The 22056-nt window shown below is 47.0% G+C and overlaps 1 protein-coding gene across 3 annotated transcripts in view; it reads right to left on the bottom strand.

Moving 5' to 3' along the window:
• The window catches only part of RALGPS1 (Ral GEF with PH domain and SH3 binding motif 1), a 222463-nt gene extending 205024 nt beyond the window's left edge, over positions 1 to 17439 (bottom strand). The window contains exons 1-4 of one of the 3 annotated variants that reach the window (XM_054727689.1): positions 17244 to 17439; positions 10893 to 11072; positions 10341 to 10390; positions 9085 to 9211 (exon numbers count right to left, since the gene is read on the bottom strand). The gene's annotated coding sequence lies outside the window, so the exon portion shown is untranslated. Of the gene's footprint in view, positions 1 to 2032; positions 2162 to 9084; positions 9212 to 10340; positions 10391 to 10892; positions 11073 to 17243 lie in introns of those variants that run through there. The other 2 variants (XM_054727690.1, XM_054727691.1) reach the window with 2 other exon arrangements.
• Positions 17440 to 22056: the final 4617 nt, after the last annotated feature.

Below are 22056 nucleotides of genomic sequence, written 5' to 3'. Positions count from 1 at the left end.
CCCACCGGAGTGGCTCCGTGGTTGAACATTGACTTATGAACCAGGAGGTCAAGGTTCAATCCTTGGTCAAGGCACACGCCCAGGTTGCAGGCTCAATCCCCAGTGTGGTGCATGCAGGAGGCAGCCAATCAATGAGTCTCTCTCAACTTCAATGTTTTTATCTCTATCTCCCTCTCCCTTCATCTCTGAAATCAATAAAAATATATAAATAAATAAATAAATAAATAAATAAATAAATGTGGGTGAGACTTGCCACTTCCCTTCCCAGGCTCCCTAAAGACTGCCCTTCAACACACCCAACCAGTAATCACCCATGTGATCATGCCTGGTCCTTGCTTTCCATTTGCTTCCTCCCCTTCCACCCATCCCCCACTCTCTTGCATACCAATCCATTCCTAAGTGGTCAGGGCCATGGCCCTCACAGGGTAAGATTGGGAGACAAGGTTGTGCAGAAAGTTGGGTGTGAGGAAACGAGGGGGCACTTAAAGGCACCCAACCCACTGAGAATCCCAGGTGCTGTGTGTGGGGGAGCATGCTCTGTGATGAGAGTGTGCCGTCCATCTTCCAGCCCCTTCCCCATCCAGCCCCTTAGACATGGCTTCCAGACAAGGAAGGAGAGCTGTGCAGACCAGAACAGGTGTCAAAATGTCACTGGAGCAGCTGGTGCCATGCCCACTCTGCTGTCTCACATCCCAGTGTAAACAGGGATAGGTCATCTCCTGTCCCTCCTCCCTGCTCCTTTCCCTGTCTCAGTATCTCTGCTCTGCCTTGTCCTTCAGCTAGAGAAGGTCACTGGGTACTTTCCTCAGGTGCATTTAATAGATGCCATGTTCTGTGCCCTCCCGTGTTTTAAATGTCGTTCTTTTGCAATGAGCTGTGAGTGACATCTTGGCTGGGTACACAGAGGGCTGCAGCCCCTCCCTTTGACAGTCTGGAGATGCCAATCCAATGTCTTCCGGCCTCAGGGTTGCACACGGGAAGACCAGCGAGAGTCTGATTCTCTTTTCTTTGAAAACAACCTGTTCTTCCTTCCAACAAAATTTTAAGATTTTTTTCTCTTTCTTCTTGGAGTTTAGGAAATTTACTAGAAAACAGGTCTTAGTATTGGTCTCAGTGTGAGCTTTAAGAATCCGTTTAATCTAAAGAATCAAATCTTTCTTCAATTCAGTGAAATTTTCTTCAGTGACTCCTCCATCTATTCCTTTCTCTCCTCTGAAACTCCCGTTATTCCCATGCCAGGTCCCCTGGACAAGGTCTCCAAGTACCTCACCTTTTAATTCATTATTTCCACTTCTTTTTGTTACTATTCTGGGTTGTGAGGCATTTCTTCTATTTGACCTTCCAAACCACTCATTTCAGTTCTTGTATTGATTTTTAAATTCAAAAGCCCTGTTTTCAGTTCCAGAAAGCCTCTGGTACACTGTACTCTCATCCCTTAGCTAGTTCTCTCCCTATAAATTAAAGCCCTTATGCATCCTCTCCATCCATCCTGCCTCACAGGATCCCCTGCTCTGAGTGTGAGGCTGTCCCTGCAAATGAGCTGTCCTTTGACTTTGACTGCTGAAGGGCGCAGGCTCTCACACCCCGTTCGTGCCAAGCTACTCGAGCTGCAGCAGTAGCAAGCCTGTGGCCCTGAACAACCTGACAGCCTTTGCTCAAGGGGCCCAAACAAAAGGAGCTGGCAAACCATGACCTTCCTGCTGCGAAGTGGGGAGCAGATTCTCTGCCCTGTGCCCCCCCCCCCCACCTCCGGTGATGACAGGGGAGAGGCAGTCCTCTGCCAGCTGCTTGTACTGGGAGCAATTCTGCCCAGATCCCCGGGGATCAGGGAGATCGGCAGCCCCAGCAAGGGCACAGGCAGCAGGTAGGCAGATGCAGCCCCTCTCATGGAATTCAGTTCTAATCAGACTGAAAGCACAGACAGTAGAGAGGAACTAGACTGACCCCAAGTCAAATCTCAACTCTGCTACCTGTGTGCAGTGTGACCTCAGGGTAATTACTTATCTGAGTCTCTTTTTTTTCTCATCCTTACCTTAAGCCAACAGTTGTTTCCAGTGTTCTCCTTAGGGAAACCGATCCCGCTGATAAGTAAGTTTTGGGGAACTTGCTTCTTCTAAGCACTACATGAATTACTTGTCCTGTAGTTAATCACGAAATATCAAGGAAGACTGGGGCCCTGCCAGAAAAGCATCAGAAACTTCACCTTCTGCCTCTTTTGTGATAACAGGTTGACAGAAGGGTAAGGCTACAAGAAAGTCTCAAAAATATTATAATACTTCAGCTTTTAACATTTTTGTAACTGCTCCTACCTGAACAGAACCTCCTACACTCTCTGCCTCTTTCCATATTCTTTTATGTTATATCAAGACCTGAGGGCCATGGCTGCAAAGGGGATGGATGCTGGGAGACCTGAAAGATTCCATGTTGCTTTCCGAGCACCTATTGTAAGATATTAAGCAAGGCACTGCATGGGATACAATAATAAGCAAGACACATTTCCCACCTTAAAAGAGCTTAAAGTCTAGTCAAGAAGGTAAGGCAGGAAGGACAGGGTAAATCAAAAAAGCAGAATGCAATGCAGAATGTGGCCAGGGCCAGGAGAGGGGGTCAAAACACATGCCACAAAGGTTTAAAGGAAGGCGAGCTCCAGTGAGCAGGGGAAGGCTGAAAAGCATTCTTAGAAGAGGTACCAAATGGGGAGGGCAGGATCTCAGGGAGCAAGAATTGCAGGGGGAAAGGATGGAGGGTGGCAGCTGGTTGCCCAGTAATTGTCATCTCTTCATATTCCCTCACCCCATCCTCTCATGGCCAAGCATAACCCACACAAAGAGCTGGCCCTTTCTGATGAAGGGTCTGGAGCTAGGACAGCTGAAAGCAAGGAGGGGAGCTGAACGTGGGAGAGGAGAGGTCTTGCAGGGAGGTACATGGACCTGAGCTTGAGAGAAAGGAGGATGTCCAGGTAACCCCAGCTGCTGGGGAGTCAGATACAGAACATTTGTTTTCTGACCAATGGGAGCAAAAGGGTGACAGCACAACAGGGTAGCAACAAGGTTTTGCACATGGGGGAAGTAGAGAGAAAGAAAAGAAAAAAGAACCTTGACATAAGAACCACAGAGAAAACCCCAGAGTTTAATCTGGGGAAAAGGATCCCTTGACACAGCCCCTGTGTATGTGTGTGGCTCGCCAAGGATGCCTGTGGGCCCCAAAGCCCCTCCCCCTGTGCCCCTGCCCCTCTCTCCAGCTTCACCACCACCTCCGGGTCCCACACTTCATGCCCCAGCAACAAGAAACCAACCCAAACAAGGACGCTGACCGAGGAGCTTGAGGCTCACCCCTCGCCACCTGCTTCCCACAGCCGGGCCTCTGCTCAGGCTGCCCCTTCTGTTATGACTTAGAGCCATAGCTTGCCAAACCTTTGGTTTCTTCCCTACCAATAGTTAAAATAAAAAAGTAAGTAAGCACCTCTCACATACATTTGTAAATTAAATATATGTTCTAATGTATCAGCATGTTATGTACATTATAAAACTACAAATGATCAAAGTAAGAGATAAAGATGAAATATGTTAAAATAATTATTTTATTTTATTTATCAACAATACAAAAACTTCCATTCTCATTAACAATAGTTTTAGTGAGAGCAATGTGATTGAGAAGCTTCCTCTTTCAGTGTTTTAAATAAACTTTTTATAGAAGTGCAACATGTGTTCAGAAAAGCACACGGGGCAAAGAACTGTCACAGAGTGAATCCCCCGTGAGCAGCACCCAGACGAAGAGACAGAGCACGGCCAGCCCCAGAACCCACCGCAGCCCTTCTCTCTCTACCTGCCTCCCACCGGCAGCCACTACTCTGACTCCTAGGCTCTGTATGAATGCAATCATACAGTATGTAACCTGTGTCTGAATGAACATTATGTCTAAACTCCATCCCTTTTCACTGAATGAGTGTTCGTTGGTGCTTCCTGATGACAGTTTTGCCTTGTGGGAGTTTACCACATGCCTCTTTCGTCCATCCTACCACTGACAGACACACAACTCTCTCCCGGTCTGGCTATTACCGACGTGCCGCTATAAACATTCTTGAGCACACCTTTGGCACACACTCGTATGCCTTCCTGCTGTGCTGACACCTAGAAGTGGAACTGCAGGATCACAAGGCAAGTGTATGTTCAGCTTTGGTAGATGAGGCCAGTTTTCCAACTCCGGCTAAACCAACTAACACACCCACCAGCAGGGTCTGACAGCCTGGCTGCTCCACAACCTTGCCAGCACTTGGTAGGGTCTTTTTCTTTTTCTCATTTTAGCCATTCTGGTGGGTAAGATATCGCAAAGTAAGTATTACAATCCCTTTTAAAGATGAGGAAGGAAATGAAGTGTCTCTCTCCAGCTCACAAACCTGAGGTGGTCAGAGCAGGAACCCAGGTCTTTTGACTCCAAAGAGTGCACTGTTTCCATTGTTTCCACTCACATAGGAAGCCAAACATTCCTTCCTACATGAACACCCTCACAAGAGGCTAAAGCAGAGCATGCTTGTGGAGACTCACACATAAAAATGTCTGGATACATGTACCCCAAATATTACCAATAAGAGGGTGGTTGCTTTTTTTGTCTACCTTTGTTTTCTTAGTTTGCTACAATTAATATTTAATAATGAGGAAAGAACTATTTTTAAAAATTGAGACCTAATTTACATACCATAAAATGTACCCTTTTCTGCAGAATTCAGCAGTTTCTAGTGTATTCACCAAGTTGGCAACCATTACCACTCTAATTCCAGAACCTTTTCATCACCCCCAGAAGAAACCCTGTATCCATTGGCACTCACGCCCATTCCTCCCGTCTCCCAGCAGCCACTCATCTACTTTCTGTCTTTATGGATTTGCTTCTTCTAGACATTCATATAAACAGAATCATAAAGTATGTGGCCTTCGTGTCTGGTGTCTTTTACTTAAAATGTTCTCAAGGCTCATCCATGTTATAGCATGAATCAGTACTTTGTTTTTTTATGGCTGAATAATACTTCACTATATGGATATACCACCTTTTGCTTATCCATTCATCAATTAACAGATATTTGGGCTGTTTCCATTTTGCTATTATGAATAATACTGCTACGAAAGGAATGTATAAGCTTTTGTATAGACATATGTTTCAGTTCTCTTGGGTATATACCTACGAGTAGGATTGTTAGGTCACGTGGTAACTTGATGTTTAATTTTTTGAGGAACCGCCAAATTGTTTTCTAAAGAATGTGCACCATTTTACATTCCCACCAGCAGTGTGCCACCCTGCAGAATGAAGGTGCCAAGCAAATGCCCTGTCTTTTCCAGGGCGTTGGAAAAGACAGTGCCCAAAGGAATAACCATACAAGTGGTCCCAGGTGTTCTGCATACTACTCAAATCTTTCATCCCTCACATCTGGATCGCTCTTTGGAGTGCAGTGTGTTCATACACATGATCTCTGGTTTGAGCAGGAATTCTATTCCTGCTTCTATTAATAATGGTTTAATGTTTTATCTTCTTTCAGTAATTGTTTCATTTGTATTCTATTTTATAAGCACAATCACAACAGTTACTTAGAAATAATTTTATACTTGAATGGTTCCACTCTCACGGCCAATCCTTTCCTATGATGACTTGCCCATTCATGGTCTTTTACTTTGATTTATCTTTCAGTGGCCAGACACGCCTCTTAGTGATTTTTTTCTCAGGAATGGTGCATGGCTGTAGCTAAAGCTACACACAAGGTATGTCTTTGCATGACTGAAATGAATTTCTTTACTGTCAAATGTGAACTGAAACTTGGTTGAGTATAAAATTATTGGGTCACAACCCACTTCCCTGAAAACTCGATGGGTACTGCTCTATAGCCTTCTGGAACCTATTGTAGACAAGTCTAAGCCCAGCATAGTCTTTTTTTTCCCTTTGACTTTAAGTTTCCTTCTGCCTAGATGCTTATGTATCCTCTCTTCAGTCTCAAAATTTAAAAATTTCTTCACCTGGATATTATTTTAAGTGTTACCTAGTTTGCTAGTTTTGCCTGATTCATGATGAACCCTTCAGGTCTTCTTCAGTTCAGGAAAATTGAGGATTACTTCTATTCCATTTGTTCTGATCTCCGATCTGGCCCATCATCCACATCTGGGGTTTCCTGTTGCTTTCTTGACCCTTCTGAGATGGGCAGTGGATCCTCCTCTTTACTCCCTCTCTGCAGTGCCGGCTAATTTCAGATGCTGGCATTGTGTGATTTATTTCCTTATGTTCTTTAAGTCTCTAGCTCCTTTTTCATCTCTGTCTGCTGACTCATCATCTCATCTTTCAGAGCATCTATAACTTCTCTGAGAGAACAAACATGATGATGTTTGAAATGTATTTCAGTCTCGTGAGTAAAGGCTTGGAAACTTTTCCCCAAAGCCTGCTCTTCCTCTAGTTCTTGCATGCCTTGTTTATTTCCCTTTATGCTGCTGATCTCCTCGGTGGGTCCTTGCGAATGTTAGTGTTTCTATTTGTTCATTCTTGAGTGAACACAGATATTTACCCAAAAACAGTGTAGACGGATTCCCTTCCGTTTCCTCTATATGCCCTGATGGATTCAAGGTCTCCTGGACAGGCCAGGAGCTAAGGTCCAGAACCACATCTGTCACTCATCAACTGTGACCATTCTTTAGTCAACATCTTCATTTCTCTTGCCTCGGTTTCCTTATATATAAAACAGGAAAGTTGAGCTAATCTTCAAACATCCTTTAGTTCTACATTTTTAATACTCTTATATATCATATAGATTTAAAGTTTCATTAGTCTGGAATTATTTATCAAGAATTTTGCTAAATATATGTATAAGCAAATACCCTATTTCTTAAGGCTTACTGTACTTTATTTCAAATTAAGTAAACCACAAACATTAAGCTCAAGAAATAACTTCATTTGATTATATATAAGAAGGAAGAGAGTTATAAACAATTTACCAAGAGCTAGCAGAATACATGCCCCAGGGATATACTGGGAATGAAATGTGTGCAAGAAGGCAAAAGCTATACACAAGCAACTGAGAGTTAGCTTTCCTCTCTCACAGTTTCTGCAAGGTCCTGTCAACACCACGACATTCAGTCTTGTCTAAACATTGAACACCAGTCAGAGACTATGATAACTGACCATGTCATCGCTGGGCCAGTCTTTTCACAGCTCACCAACATTTTAAGGGATAACACTAATCGAGAGCTTCCTATTGGCACACACTCCACATGCATCATCCCATTGAATTCTGCCAACCACCTGCTCGGAGACTGTCCTCCATTGTCTCTGGCTCTGTAGTCTCCAACATGTCTTATTGGGTATGCCAAGAATGTAGGGTCCTGGCCACCCTAACCCAGGCAATTTGGGTAGTGAGTCCTTAGGCAAAGGCAGAATGTGAAACCAGCTAGGTCTGCACCCTATTCTGAACCATTTCTTTATATGCTATCCCACAGGAGCTGAACAGCATGTTACACTCTGTACTGGAACATGCACTCCCATCTATCCATCTGCTCCCTTCTCTTTGCCTAAGCATTGGGGCTTCTCAACTCCTCAAACATTAACCCCTCTTCTTTTTCCTTCCCTAGGAAACAAATGGCTTCATACCAGAGTGGCTTGAAGTTATCCCCGATCCTTTCTTAGTACTCCCCATCTGTGGCTTTCAGCACCAGGGTCAGTGACAGCCCGGTCTCTGCCTCCATCCTACATTCCTAGGTCTTTGAGTTCAGGATAATACAAAACACATGTTGGGTCATAGATCAGTTTCCCATTGGCTTTCTCAGATTAAAACCTCTTCACTGGATTCTGTAAGCTGATCTCAGTCAGGCATTTAGACCTAATGGGGATTTCCACTTTTGCCAGTTTAGGATCTTCCCTCCACCGGCAGTCTGGATAGATCTCATGTACTCTTAACTCTGAACCTAAAAGTTCTGGAAATTCTATAGCAGTCTCTTCTCTGCTCCCCAAGCTCAAATACAGAAGGGACCAACAATGTGCTCCCAAGTCATAGAGCTCCCAGGTTCAGTTGCAATAGCCCCCTTACTCACCTCCCACACTCCAGTCTCCTCCCACATCACCCATCCTCCACCAGGATCATAGCTGATGGTGCTTCTCTCCTTCTACGACTCCAGAATGATTCTCCATGCACCTCAGGATAACATCTGAACTCCTGAGCATCGCCTGCAAGTCCCTCTGAGTGCTGACCTCAAACCACTTCTCCAACCTCACCTCCCTTAGCTCGTCCTCCCCGCTTCACCACAAGCCTCACATTCTAGCAGCACACACAGCACACCTGAGACAGTGCATGCTCTCTCCTGCAGTATGTCACCCTTCACCTGGGAAACTGAAAATCTACCTTTAATATCCTGTGATCCTGATTTGGTCCCATAAGCTTCCATTTCCACCACTTACACCCCTGACACAGCATCTTCATTTATTCATTCCTATCTGTCAGGTCTGTAGGCTCCTAACGACAAGGAGTCAAGCCAGTTACATGCTCAGTAAATGTTTATTTCATGAATGAAAACCACTAATGAGACCAAGGTATTCTTCCATCCCCTGGAGAAGCATAGGTGGCAACCGATCTTTAAAGCAATAAAAATAAGCCCAGCTGCTATATTGGAAACCACGCAGGAATGTTTCAGTAAGGATGCTTTGGTGACAGATGGGAGCTCTGAAGAAGAAGACTGAGCAACTGCAGAATTTGTCAGAATTCCCAGTGCAGGTCAGGAAAACAATGCTGTGAACGCCGAGGCAGGAACACTATAGTGTCTCCCACGTATCGGTGTCCCAGCCACACTGGCTTGCTGTTACTTCTTGAATTCACCAGGTCCTCGCTCAGCTGGGAACATGACAGATACAGTGCTTCACCAGGCTAACTCCAATTCACCTTTCCTCTGAGAGGCTATCTCTGACTCTCCTAGCCAGATAAAACCATCCATTTATGGCCTCTAAGCCCTTGTACTCCTCTTTTGGAGCCATTATCATAATTAATTTTTCATATACTTGTTATTATTTTTATATGTATTGAACTCTGCTACTAGACTGTAAGCTAAAAGGTAGCAAGGACCAGACCTGTCTTTCTCCTCTACTGTAGCCCCACAGTCAGCATAGTGCTGGCGCTCCGCAGGCCCTGAACAACGACTGGATAAATGGGTGGATGAATGGATGGATGGACAGATGGGCCGGCAGGCAGGTACATCTGGAAGACAGGGAGGAACAAAGAAGGAATAAGGCTACCTTTGATTGTTGGTACAATACTTTAATATTACCCAGCTCTCTTTACTCTGACTAAACCCTCACAAAACAAGTTCAGATCTTAAAACTGGGGCTTTCCACTGAAGAAAGGATGTGCACACACAGGAGATATTCCTGTTTACTTGGGAAGCAGGTGTCACAGCAAATTGACACACCTGGCATTCTGGCTTCATATTCAGCGATCTTTCTGTAATACCAGGCTGCTCTCTCTGTTCCACAAGTATACTGGCTATACTGGTGACACTAAGTTCTAAGAAGCTCTCAGCCCTTACGGAGCCCTCTAATATCACGATGAAGCCCCTGGGACCAGTGTGTGTGTTGCTAACAGCCCACCAGAGGCCTTGCCTTTTCTCAGCCGGAGATCTGCACTAGGTCAGGTCTTAGATCCTCTTCCCATGCAGTCACACTGCAGATTCAACAGAAAACCTTGCTGCAGAGGTTTCGTTGGAGAGAAATGCTTCTTTGTGGACATGATCTATACACAGTGTTCCACGAGCTGCGGTAGCTATTGAGAAACTGCAATATGCAAATGGATATGCTGAAGTCCATGAGTGTTGCTGGGTAGGGAATCAGGACACCTGAGTATGAAACCCTGGCAAAGTTCCCATGCTCATCCAGAAAGTGGGGAGAGTGGACTCAGTGATCTCTAACCTTCGGGATGGACTAGCACTATATCTGATGAGCACAAAGGCCACAGCAGTGCTCACTGCAAAACAGCCCAGTAGCAGGTCTACCCAGAGATAAAGTAGAGAAATAGCTAATGGAAGCAACCAGCATCTTTTGAAAATATCAAAAGAATGCTACATGTCAATCAACAAGTAACTTCTGATTTTATTAAAAAGCTTCGCAACAGGAATGAATTCTAATCGTAGCTATCAGCATCAATGATTACTATACTGGAGCCATTTACAAGAAAGACCAGGGTTTCCTGGTCCCTAGAATGAAACCCGACCTTAAAACCCATCACTCCAAATTGAACTCAACTCCTCAAATTTCATAATCAGGAAATTAAAATAACTAAAACCAAGGGAAAATATTACAAATACGTCTTTTCAATTAATCTGTTTCCTTACCTCACCTGTGACTCCTCCATTGTATGTCAGAAATCACCCCTTGAGGCAGCCTAAGGTTTGAGAAAAGACATGTGAGAAGCCCCAAACTTCTCCCATAGCTACACCTTCAACAGTCTATACTCTCTGAGCTTCCATTTTATCCTCTGCACTTCAAAGCCTACCCCCACCTACCATGCAGAATAAATATGAAGCTGAAAAATCAGGTGTCAAGAGACTTTGTAATGTGGTGGGATATTTTATAATAAAGGGACCTCAGATCCAACCAACAACCTTCTCATTTTATAGATTCAAATCAGTCCCTGGACACTCATTCAACAAACATATATGGAGCACCCACTATATGCCAGGCATTGAGGACCCGATGGGGATCAAAGCAGCCACAGTGCATGATCTGATGGGAATGTATTATACCACACCAGAGGAGACAGACATCACCAACAATTACACTGACGAGCATACTGGTACACCCTGCAGGCCTTGCTAACAATTTGGTCTTTTTACTATGAGAATTTAGAAACCAATGAAGGGTTTTGAGCAGAGGGAATGACATACTCAGATCATCAGGGCAGGAGGCAGTGCAGACGCTTGCTCTGCAAAGCAGTAGGGGAGTCACAAGGAAGTGGCTGTTGGTCACACAGTGTTATTACATCCTACAGCAGGGTGCTTGCTGCGACAGCCTAATGGGGAAACAATCTTCAAATGCTAGTGGACAAAGTGTTAGAAAAATGATGCCTAGAGGGGGAAAAAAAACCACAGAAAAGACACAAAATAAGAAATATTTTAAAATAGTGAAATTCACTAATTCCATATAATAGACTTTATTGCCACAAAGAGACACAACAAATTCTCCTAAATTTATTAACTTGTTTTCCATAAATATTTAATTACTCAGAAATGTACCAAAAGTACAGATTCCCTTGACCTAGTTATCAAGCTTATACAAGATTGAGAATTATTGTATCCATAAACACGAATTTAATTACATTCATTATTCTTTCTTTCCTCTCCAAAAAGATGATCGTAAAGAAAACTTTGACTGTTGAAGCCAATCATTTAATTTTCTTCTGATTACTCAAGTAATTGTCTTAAACTTAAAATAAAACCTTATAATAAAAATATTTAAATCCCAAAGAGGGAAAGTATAATATTGCATTAGTTCCTATTGAAGACTCATTATTTTCGTGGAATCACAGAAGAAAAGAAAGAACTGGGGACACCAGCCTTCAGTTCCTGAACTGGCCTGAGAGAGAGCCCACCCTCAAAGTGACTCTGTCCTCTCCCTCACTGGAACCCTATGGCTGCCCTAGGCTTGCATCTGCACCCCCTACACAGGCTGAGTTGTACCTGCCACCCTCCACAGGGCATCCAAAAGCCCTCTAACATTGGTTATCCTAGCTCACGTTTACCAGGTGCTCATGGTGTGTGAGCACTGTGCTAAGTCCTGGTCCACAGCACCTCCTTGAAGTCTTGTAAGAACCATGAGGAAGTAAGTACCATCACACTTCCTGCACTGGTGAGGAAACAGGAGTGGCCACCTGCCTGAAGCCACAGGGCTTGTGAATGGTGGATCACAACACGAACCCACATCGTCCTGACTCGAGTCTGTGCTTTCAGTGCTGCCCTATCCACCTCTCTGATGCTCAGGAGATAAATCTGCAAAGAAAACAAGGGATTTGAAAGCTCTGCAGAAAAACCATGGGAGGATTTGCTGCTCTGGGTCGTCATGGTCTCTGCTCTCCTCAGTAAGTGCAGGTGAGACAAGCCTGACTCATGCCTCCCCACAGGGAAAAGTCCTGGAATTGATCAGTACAGGTGATTGCTCCTGGTGGTGCTGGGAAATCACCTTTGAGAAGAACTTGTACAAAAGAAGAAACACTTGTAGACAAACCCATGGCCCTGGATCAACAGGACCCCTGGGAATGTTTCAGGGACTACTTGTGCACTTTGTGACTTCATAGCTGGTTCCTTTAATACCTTAACCATCACCTTCACCTTCACCACCCAAATAGCACCACTTCCCTATACTAGAACCCACAGAAAATAGCCAAAGAGGTGCTTCTAGCTGTTCCCACAGCACTGAGGATAATTAAAATGACAGTGAACACTCTGTGAGCATCAGCTTCCTGTCAGACACCCTGATAAACATTTGCATTATTTCACTGACTCTTTAACAACAGCCCCCAGAAAGGTAACACTGCTATCCCCATTGTACATATCAGCAAACTGAGACTCAGAATGGGAAGCATACTTGCCCAAGGTCCCAGAGGCCATGCGGGGGAAGTGCTAGGATTTGAACCCAGGTCTGCCTGGCTCCAGAGTCTGAATCTTCTTGGCCACTTCACTTGAAGTCCTCCATCACATATGACTCCTCCACCTATTGACCATCAGCTCCACAGGGACAGAATGGAGCTCCTTCATCTGCATAGGCCCAGCATCCAGCAAAGGGTTTAAAACAAAGCAGGAGCCCAGCAAGGATGGTGAATGAATGCCACTTGAAGGAAGTGATACCTTCTCTCCTTCTAAGAAAGTGGCTCCAGAAATGCTCCAGGATGCCCCTCACAGAAGCCAACCTGACCAACTATCTCCTACCCCTGGTCAAAATTTATAGACCACCTACTCATCTCCCTCAGGTCTGCTCCTCTACAACCCCACCCCAAGGAAAGAGTGAGCAGCCATACTCCTGAGGAGGAGCGGTGGGATTCAGCGGTGGGATTAAGCAGTTCACTTTTACATTTGTCCTTTTTTCATCTTATCGTGGAGCATCTGAAGCAAACATTTCTTTCCTCTCCCATCCCTAAGACTTAGTAGGACAAGTAGCACCAACCATATCCAAAGTCTACAGCTGCTATATGGCACAGTACATTCCTGTCTTGGAATCAGCGCTCAAATACTTAAGGAATGAAGTAACAGAGTCCAGAGTCTGGGTTTCACCAGAGACCTGATGACTTATAGGTCAGAGTCTGACAACAATTGGTGGCATGACTTGTCTAAACAGAGATCCATCACAATGTCCACAAAAGCTTATCCTGGAGACTCAGCAACAATGAAAGCAGGAGACTCCCTGTGCAGTAATACGCATGCAACAATGCTCCCATCAAGGTGTAGACAATGAAAGTCAGAGGAGCATAACTGGGAATAGTCACTTGTGCCTACAACTGAGTAGGTTTCACAAAGAAGGGAAAATTTGAGTTGGGAAGCCATTCTCAAATCACCCAGGGAGAAGTCATGGTTTCCGGCCTCCATGGCCCCCATAGTGGCCACTCCCACCATCACACCCACCATGCTGTTTTGTAATCAGTGACTTGTGTGCCTGTCTCCCAGAATAGTATGTGAGAATCTCAAGGGCTAGGACTTGGGCATTCATTCTCCATGGCTCACCCTCAACTGCTAAGTAAATATCTGCTGATGAAGAATAAGAGTCAACTTTAGATTATTAATAACATACCAGCTACCCTTCTTGAGCACCTACTACCACCTGTTTATTGCTGCAAGTACTTGCCTTTATGGTCTCATTTCCTCTACACACAAAAAAAAAAACAAAAAACAAAACAAAAAAAAAACAAAAGGCAGATCCTATTATCATTATCCATTTTACAGATAAGGAAACTAAAACACAGAGAAATTAGGTAAATTGTCTCAAGTAATACAGTAAGTGACAGAGCTGAACTATGAATCATATGTGAATGAAAAATCAGTTTTCAATTACTAGTGAACAAAGTCCCTTTCCTTTCTCTGTCCTCTGCCTTGAATCCAGAAAGGTGGATTACCTTTAGTCTATTGTTCACTGGGACCAAAGCCATTTCTTTCCTAGAGGAGAACAAGGGCTATCTCTTGTTATTCTTCTAAACAATGACTGCTAACCATTACTTAGTAAACATCATTGAGGCGGGAGATCAAAATTGTGCTTTCAATATCAGTCAAAAACATTTATTTAGGAGGAAGTCTACCTACCAACTGGAACATTTTCCAATGTTGGAATAATTTCCCAAATAGATCAAGTTAATAGATGAAACAGCAAGAGTGTGTACAGAATGAAGAAAACATGAGGGCATACTAATCAGAATGCCAGAGCTAGAACTTCTCTCTTTTTTTAAATATATTTTTATTGATTTCAGAGAGGAATGGAGGAGGAGAGACAGAAACATCAATGATGACAGAGAATCATTGATCGGCTGCTTCCTGAATGCCCCCTACTGGGGATTGAGTCCAAAACCTGGACATGTCCCCTGACAGGAAATTGAACTATGACCTGGTTCATAGGTCAAAGCTCAACCACTGAGCAACACAGGCCGGGCACTAGGACCACCCTTGATGTTCACATAGCCTAACATTCTCACTCAACTAAGAAAACGGAGGCCTGGAGAGGGGACGGGGTTGGACCAGCGTTACATAAGAACTGAAAGCCTCAGAATCACTACCAGTCAGTACTTTCCTTCTATGCTACATGCTGTTCTGTTGTGTTGCAAGATGGGCAGCAGGGAGGGGCAGAAATGGACCCTAGCATATACTGAGTGCCTACTAATCAGGTGCTTTCACATATCTTATCTCATTTGTTCTTCATAATGAGCTCTCAAGGTAGGCATAATTATCCTCATTTTACAAATAAGGAAACCAAAGCTCTGAAAAGCTAAGAAACTGGTGCATGAGGCTTCAAATGCTGGCCTGTCTGACTTCCAAACCAGAGGTCGTACCCTCCATACTGCAAAAGAAAATCAATTTTAAAAGGTAGACTGGGCTATGTCGCAGAGAACCTCAGAGGCAGTATTTCCCATTAATGAAATCTGTCTCTCAACCCTGGATATTATCACTGCAATAATAACCATCAAAAAGCCTATCCCCTCGTTATCCAATACAGGTTCAAGCTCTTGTGTGCCACCAAGTTTGGATTTTCCTTTTAATCCACAGAGCGTGATGGTTATCCAGAGGGCACCAGTCTCTGACAGCCATTTACACAGTTTCTGCCGGGAGAGAATAGAACTCACACATGCTGCTGCTAGACCGTATAGGTACCTGCCACATGAGCACAGGCCAGAGTAAGGACCCGACCATGAGATACCCTCCCCACGATGCCACTAGGTCACCAACACAAAACTGGTGGCAGTGAGAGAAGCCAGCACCAGAGTGGTTGGTCCCCAAAAGTCCCCTATCTTCTAGAGTGAAGATAAATGCAGACCAATACAGGAGAAGCCTCCTCCTGCCTTCTCTTCTGGCCATGCAACACAGTGGGAGGAATTACAGTTCGGATTGGTCTAACTGCCAGGGAGTAAAGGCACTGCACAATGACAGGTCACACACATGGGACACTCTTCTGAATAGGAGGGAGCCCCATCATCTTTTTTTTTTTTTTTTTTAGCCCCATCATCTTGCTTTCTTCTCTCTGTTCCTGTAAGAATCTAATTCCCCTTTTAGTGTGGTAAAATTAGAGTTTGTACTTGAATCAGCAGGGGGATTCCATAAGGCTCGAGCCTAAGCTTCATCATGCTCTAGTTCAGAGTCCTCACTGGAGTTGGGGTCTAAAGGTCAGCAAACGATGAAATGCCCCCCCCCCCAATTCCTCCTCCCATTGTACTTTGCCATGGCTCCCTCGGAGCCTGACAGGGTTGAGCACGCATCTTTTGGGGATTTCCTACCACAAGCCTGATCCCAAACTCAAACAAGAAAATGGTCTAGAAATCTCCTCCTCTTCAGACCCCCACTTCCCGAATTCAACCTGCCCATCAACACAGACAAGGGAGGCTCATGACTTTACAAGGATGTGCTCGCTCTGTGAGCACAGCTCCATCCTACCTTCACAAGGCCCCTGGGAGGCACACAAGGCAGCTACATGATGCTCGTTTTGCGAAAGAGAAAAAGACTCTCCACGATAACACAGAGGAAAAAAGCCTCTGAACCCTCATCCCAGTTCTGCCCCCTAACCAGGCTGCCATATCGGGTTTATGGAGACCACCACTGTTAAGATTTCCAGCAGCTTCTGGGGTCAGGAGCCAGCAAGCCAGGACTCTTCGAGCTTCACACTAACTCGTCTTCAAGCACACACGTTTCTCAACAGCTGCTCATCGAATGAAAGCCAAGCACCCCCCCCCCCCCCCAATCCAGGCATGGCCCCTGCAACAGCAACAGGAAAAGTCCCCGGGATGTGAAAAATGGTAAGTCCCACTTTCGGCATGGCGTGGCACAGGGAGGGCCGCCAGCCTAGTAACCAGGACAGCTGAGACCCAAGTTCGACTCAGGAAAAGCACAGGGAGGCCTGGCAGGCCCTTCTGGCCCAGAGGCAACCCTCGAAGCCTCCAGAATCCTCGGAAAGCCCAAAACTCCTGCTTCCACCCAAACCCTGCTGGACAGCGGGGAAGGCAGCACCCGCTTCTCCAGGGACCACTCACCTCGGCTCGCTCCTCACCTGCAGCCCGGCTTCCGGACGAGCGGCACTCAGGGCCCCGCCCCGCGCCGGCAGGTCTCCCAAGCCCCGCCCCTTGCACCTGTGGTTTCCTCCGGCACCAGCTCTCCGGCCGCTTCGGCCTCGCTCCGCAGCCACCTCCCACTGGCAAACCAGGGATCCCATCTGCCCCCCACCCCCACCCCACGCCCGCACTTGCAGCCCCTCAGCCCCACCGAACTGCCTCCGCACCTAAAGGTGGGCCTTTCCCCATCTCCATCCCTGCGCCCGCTGCCCTTCAAACCAAGCCCCAACCGGACCAGCGCACCGAAGGCCCCCGACCCCGGCCTTGCGCCCGTAAACCCGCCCGACAGAACCCCCACCCCCGGGCCCGCCTCCCGCGCCGAGGCCCCTCCCGCGCCGAGGCCCCTCCCGGTCCAGCGGCCCCTCCAGGTCCCGCCTCCCGCACCTGCAGCTCCCTCCAGCCCGGCCCTCAGGGCCCCGCCCCGCCCGCGGGCCGCTCTTCTCACCGCCCGCTCTCGCCGCCGCTGCCGCCGCAGTCACGGCCGGTCACCTTGACGCGGGCCGCAGTGGCTGCCGCCGCCTCCTCATGGCCCTGGGAGCGGCCCAGGCGGCAGCGGCGCCTTCGCTCGGAGGCCGGGGCCGGGCCGGGCCGGGGCCGGGCCGGGCGCAGCTGGAGCGCAGGCCGACGCGGGAGCGGAGCGGGTGCCCAGCCGCAGTAGAAACCGTCCGCTCCTAGACCTGAGCGGCGGGCCGCCCAGCCAATCGGTGGATAGCTCTCGACCAGCTCCCCCAATCAGCTGGTCGCAAAGGCGGAGACACGCAAATCGGCCGGCTGGGCTCGGCAGTGCGCAGCCGCTGCAGTCGCGGTCCTCTCTGGACTCGGCCTCAGCTCCAGTCGGGGGACTCTCGTCAGCCCCTCCGCTGCCCGCACGCCCGCCTCACAGCCCCGCCACGCCCATCCCCTTCCTAGAAATAGCACCTCGCGTGTCGCTCTCCATACATCATTCCAGGCCTCAAGCAAATTCCCCTAAAATCCCATCCTAGGATTTACCGTTTGCAACAAAAAATGGTTTTGTGAGAGACCCCTTAATGCCCATTCTTTACAAGTCGGAGGCAGGCACAGAACACAGAACGTCAGAGCCGTAAGAAACCTCAAAGAGCCTCCAGTCCAACCCACTTATTTTACAGCTGGGCAAAATAAGGCCCCATGAGGCAAATGGACTTGCCCCAGACCACACGGGTGCAAAAGGGGGAAATGAGCCTGTCTCTTGTCTCCCTGCTCCCAAATCCTTTACTCAGTGCCAGGTGCCATGAGGTGAACAGAGAGGTTAGGTCATTTGTTTTAAAGTCGCAGAGATAATAAGTTGCAAACAGGTCAATGAGGTCTTGGAAATCCGGAAACACACACACACACACACACACACACACACACACACCTCTGTTCTGCCTCCCACTGAAGGGAGGCTTCAGGTGCGGCCTTCCTCTGAATGATTCTTGGACACATCGACAAGTAGAACGTCATTTAAAACAATGTTTAAATTCATTTTACAATAACATCAGAGTATGGAAAGATTTTAGTTACTGTGCTTCTGAAAGCTGATGGAAGGAAAAGAGAAACAAACAAGGAATAAAAATCAGTAGAAAGTAAGCCATTTCTAAGTCTTCAGAGATCTCTGGGGAAATGTTCTGCCATTTCACATTAAAAAATGAATAATCATCAGAAAAGATAATTAAGTACCGCCCCCTGTTAAAGCGTGTGGTGCTGGTGGAGTGGGCAGCTCTCAGCATCTCCGGCGTCACTCTCAATGAGGGGAAGGACCTTTTGAACCACAGGTGGAGAGAAGAATTGGAGAAGTCACCACGGGGGATCCTCCAGGCCAGCTGCCTCCTCACAGATTTGTACTTCGTGGAGAGCCAAGCTTTGGGAAAATAGTTCAAGGAGCTATTTTCATTAGCGGTGCTGATCAACAAGGCCCCCATAGCCCCCACCTTGTAATGTCCACGGCCTCTTGTGACCCCCTTCACTGAGTGTGGAAGGTTTCAGGATGTATGTGATTATGTTACATAAGGTTATAACCCATCTTGCTTTTAGACTCTCTTTTGTTGGCTTTGAAGACGCAAGTTGCCATGTAGTGAGCTGCTCTATGGAGGAGATCCCTCAGTAAGGAGTCTCTGGCCAACAGCCAGCAAGAAGCCGGGCCCTCCGTGCAGCCGCCTGCAGGAACTGAATGATGCCAACCATCATCTGAGCTCAGACACGGATCCTTGCCATCTAGCCTCAGATGAGCCTGCATCCCTGGCCAGCACCTGGAGATGCTTGTGAGATCCTGAGGCAGAGGGCCCAGCTACACTGTGCCAGACTCTTGACACACAGAAACGGAGGTAATAAATGCATGTTGTTTTAAGCTGCTAAGTTTGTGATAAAAATGTTACGTAGCAACAGATGACTAACACAGAGGCACAACCCACCCTACCTTGGTGCCCAAGAGACAGCTTCTGTGCAGAGGCCATCCAGCCCCCAGGTGCAACAAGGATTCTAGAATGTAGTGCTCCTCCAGATCCCGGGGCGGGACATCGGGACACAGAGGAGAGGATACACAAAAGAACACCGTCACTGGGATACAGACAACAGTGGCAAGAGTGAGGCGCCCCCAAGGTGAACCATCAACCTGGGCAGCTGGGGCAGACTGGAAGAGCAGGAGTTGAGAGTGAAATTTTCAAGGTGGTCAGTTCCTGGAAATAATGCTGGCTTTGCCACTTCCCAGCCCGGTGGCCTTACACAAGGGTCCAAACCTCTCTGAACCTCAGTTTTCTCAGTTATACGGATGTAATCATCAGAGTGCCTACCATGTAAAGTTCTCCTGAGAAAGTGAGTTAGCCCTCTAGTGGCCATGAGAATGCACCTTGCAGACCTCCCACCATTGGGAGCTCACTTGACCAAGGGCCCAGCTACTGATCTCTGAAACCCGTAACGCATTTGCACTGAGGCAACACTCCACATGGGCTGCACCCAATGCCAGACATGGTGGGGACTCTAAAGTGGACAGGTCCCTGGGTGATAATGGGACTCCTCTGACGATTTCCATACACTGCCTCCCCTCTCTTCTTCACTTAGAGACAGGTTTGCATCACAGTCTGGTGGCTCTCTCAACCCTCTTCAGCTCCCTGACCATTTATTTCCCTATGTTGAATTCTGTGTGGCATTTGCTTCTCCCTCCTATGGTCTCCCATGTATCATCACAGAGTCTGGACGCTTAGAACTCCATTTCCCAGCATTCCTTGCTACAAAGGTTACTAAAGTCCACCACTGAAAAGTACAGTCGACTCTTGTTACTTGCAGTAGTTATGCCCTATCAAATCATTGTGAACACTAATTAAACCATTGTTCCTAGGGTACATACAGGGTTAGGTTCCTGTGAGGCTCTGCACAACATTGTTGGGAATCAATCAAAACATAACCTTGTTTTATGTGTGCTTCTGTTTAAAGACACCTTAATATATATTGTCGATTCCTTAACATTGGACTCACGACCAACAGCTCTCTAACCAAGTTTATCTAACATATGCGTTTTCTCTGTAAGGCATCTCACAGCCTTCCTTTGCTTGGGAACACTAGGCAGCACTTTAGCACTGTGCCTGGGGGTCATTTTAAACAGAGAAATCACCAACAAAAAAACCTCAAAAATGCAAAAAATGTGGCATTAAATAAGTTGCTAAAAGGACACTTGTTTACAGTATGAGAGTTTGTTTGACCTCTGCTGGGAATGTGGTACATCAGCACCTGATACTTCGTGAGGAAAGTATTTCCACAAGTAAAATTGTGGACAGAGAGGGGCTGGGTCTACCTTCAGGGTGAAAACCCTAACACAGTGCCTGCAGCCATATCTGACTGCAGCTGGAAGTGGGGCCATACAACACAGCTTGGGGGCAGGAGGTTCCTGGAGGCCCATTCTGGGGAGAGGAGAACCAGGCAGTGGAGGGAAAGAAGGCAATGAGTAGTTTCGTTATGGAACACCTAACAGCATTCCCATGTCGCCAGAAGCCTAGCCAGAGTCCAGCAGGCAAGAAGGGGTGAGTGAGGCCAGAGTGAGGGGAGGCAGTTGTGTTGAAAGGACAGAGAGGAAGTGATGGGAAGCCAGCAAATGGCCCCTCTGCAAATATGATACACACAAGACAAGAACCTCTTTGCCCAGCTGAGTTAGCGCCAGTGCCAGGGAGGCTAGGAAAGCCTGAGCGCCCTGGAGAGAGGAATGGGCCATCCAGGGAGAGGATGCTCATGGAGGGAACGGTGTGAGGCCTCCGGAAGTTCAGACGCCAGGGTCCATTCTCAGAGCCCAGAGCTCCCACATTCAAGGTCCCTTTCGAGTGTCACTAATATTTGGCGATGTAAGTGGAGAAAGGGAAGGAGCTGAGGGGTTAAAAAAAATAACAGAAAACCTGAAAACAGCTCCAGGGAGCCGGATGTGCGATGACTAGAACTTCTGGCAGAGACAGGCTACTTAAAATAACAGTCCCACAAAAGTAATTTGTTTGCCAAAGAAGTGTTCTTCCAAGTTATGGATTCCACCACCTCAATTCCAACGAAATTCTGTCGAAACATGTCTCATGTTTGTGAAAACCCCGGAGTAGAGGGAGGTGGGCAGACAGATGTTCTCATGGCCCAGCGGGTGGGAAAAACAGCCGAGTCACAGGGTCACATTAAGTCTAGAAAAGCCCCAAGAGAGGGCGAGGAGCCGGACTGCTGTCATTGCCTATTTGCCGTGTGCTGGGGTCCTGTGGAGAAGAACCAAGAACCAAGAGCCTGACTCCCGGCAGGTGGCTTTTGTGCTCAGGAGGAGGGACTTTCTAGCATGGACAGCTGTCAACTACGCAGTCCCTTGGGAGGCAGCCAGTTTCCACAGCAGGTAGGAACTGGAGAGTACTTCCATAGACGACTGCAGCAGTCCCAGCATTGGGAGTCAGGGAGTAGACAGCCTGGGTGGTCCCTTCCCACGCTTACAAGAGTGAAAGGGTCTTTCCCCTCCATGTTAAGCACTCTGGGAAAGGGGGAACAATTCAGAATGACTTATCCTCCAATTTGCACATTTTATTTTATTTTATTAAATATATTTCTTTATTGATTTCAGAGAGGAAGGGAGAGGGAGAGATAGAAACATCAGTGATGAGAATCATTGATTGGCTGCCTCCTGCACGCCCCCTAGTAGGGATCGAGCCCACAACCCGGGCATGTGCCCTTGGTCGGAATCGAACCTGGGACCTCCCAGTCCACAGGCTGATGCTCTACCCACTGAGCCAGACCAGCTAGGGCCAAATTGTACA

This window comes from Eptesicus fuscus, chromosome 15, assembly GCF_027574615.1.
Source record: "Eptesicus fuscus isolate TK198812 chromosome 15, DD_ASM_mEF_20220401, whole genome shotgun sequence".
Classification (NCBI taxonomy): domain Eukaryota; kingdom Metazoa; phylum Chordata; class Mammalia; order Chiroptera; family Vespertilionidae; genus Eptesicus; species Eptesicus fuscus.
This window is presented reverse-complemented; position numbering and strand designations above follow the sequence as displayed.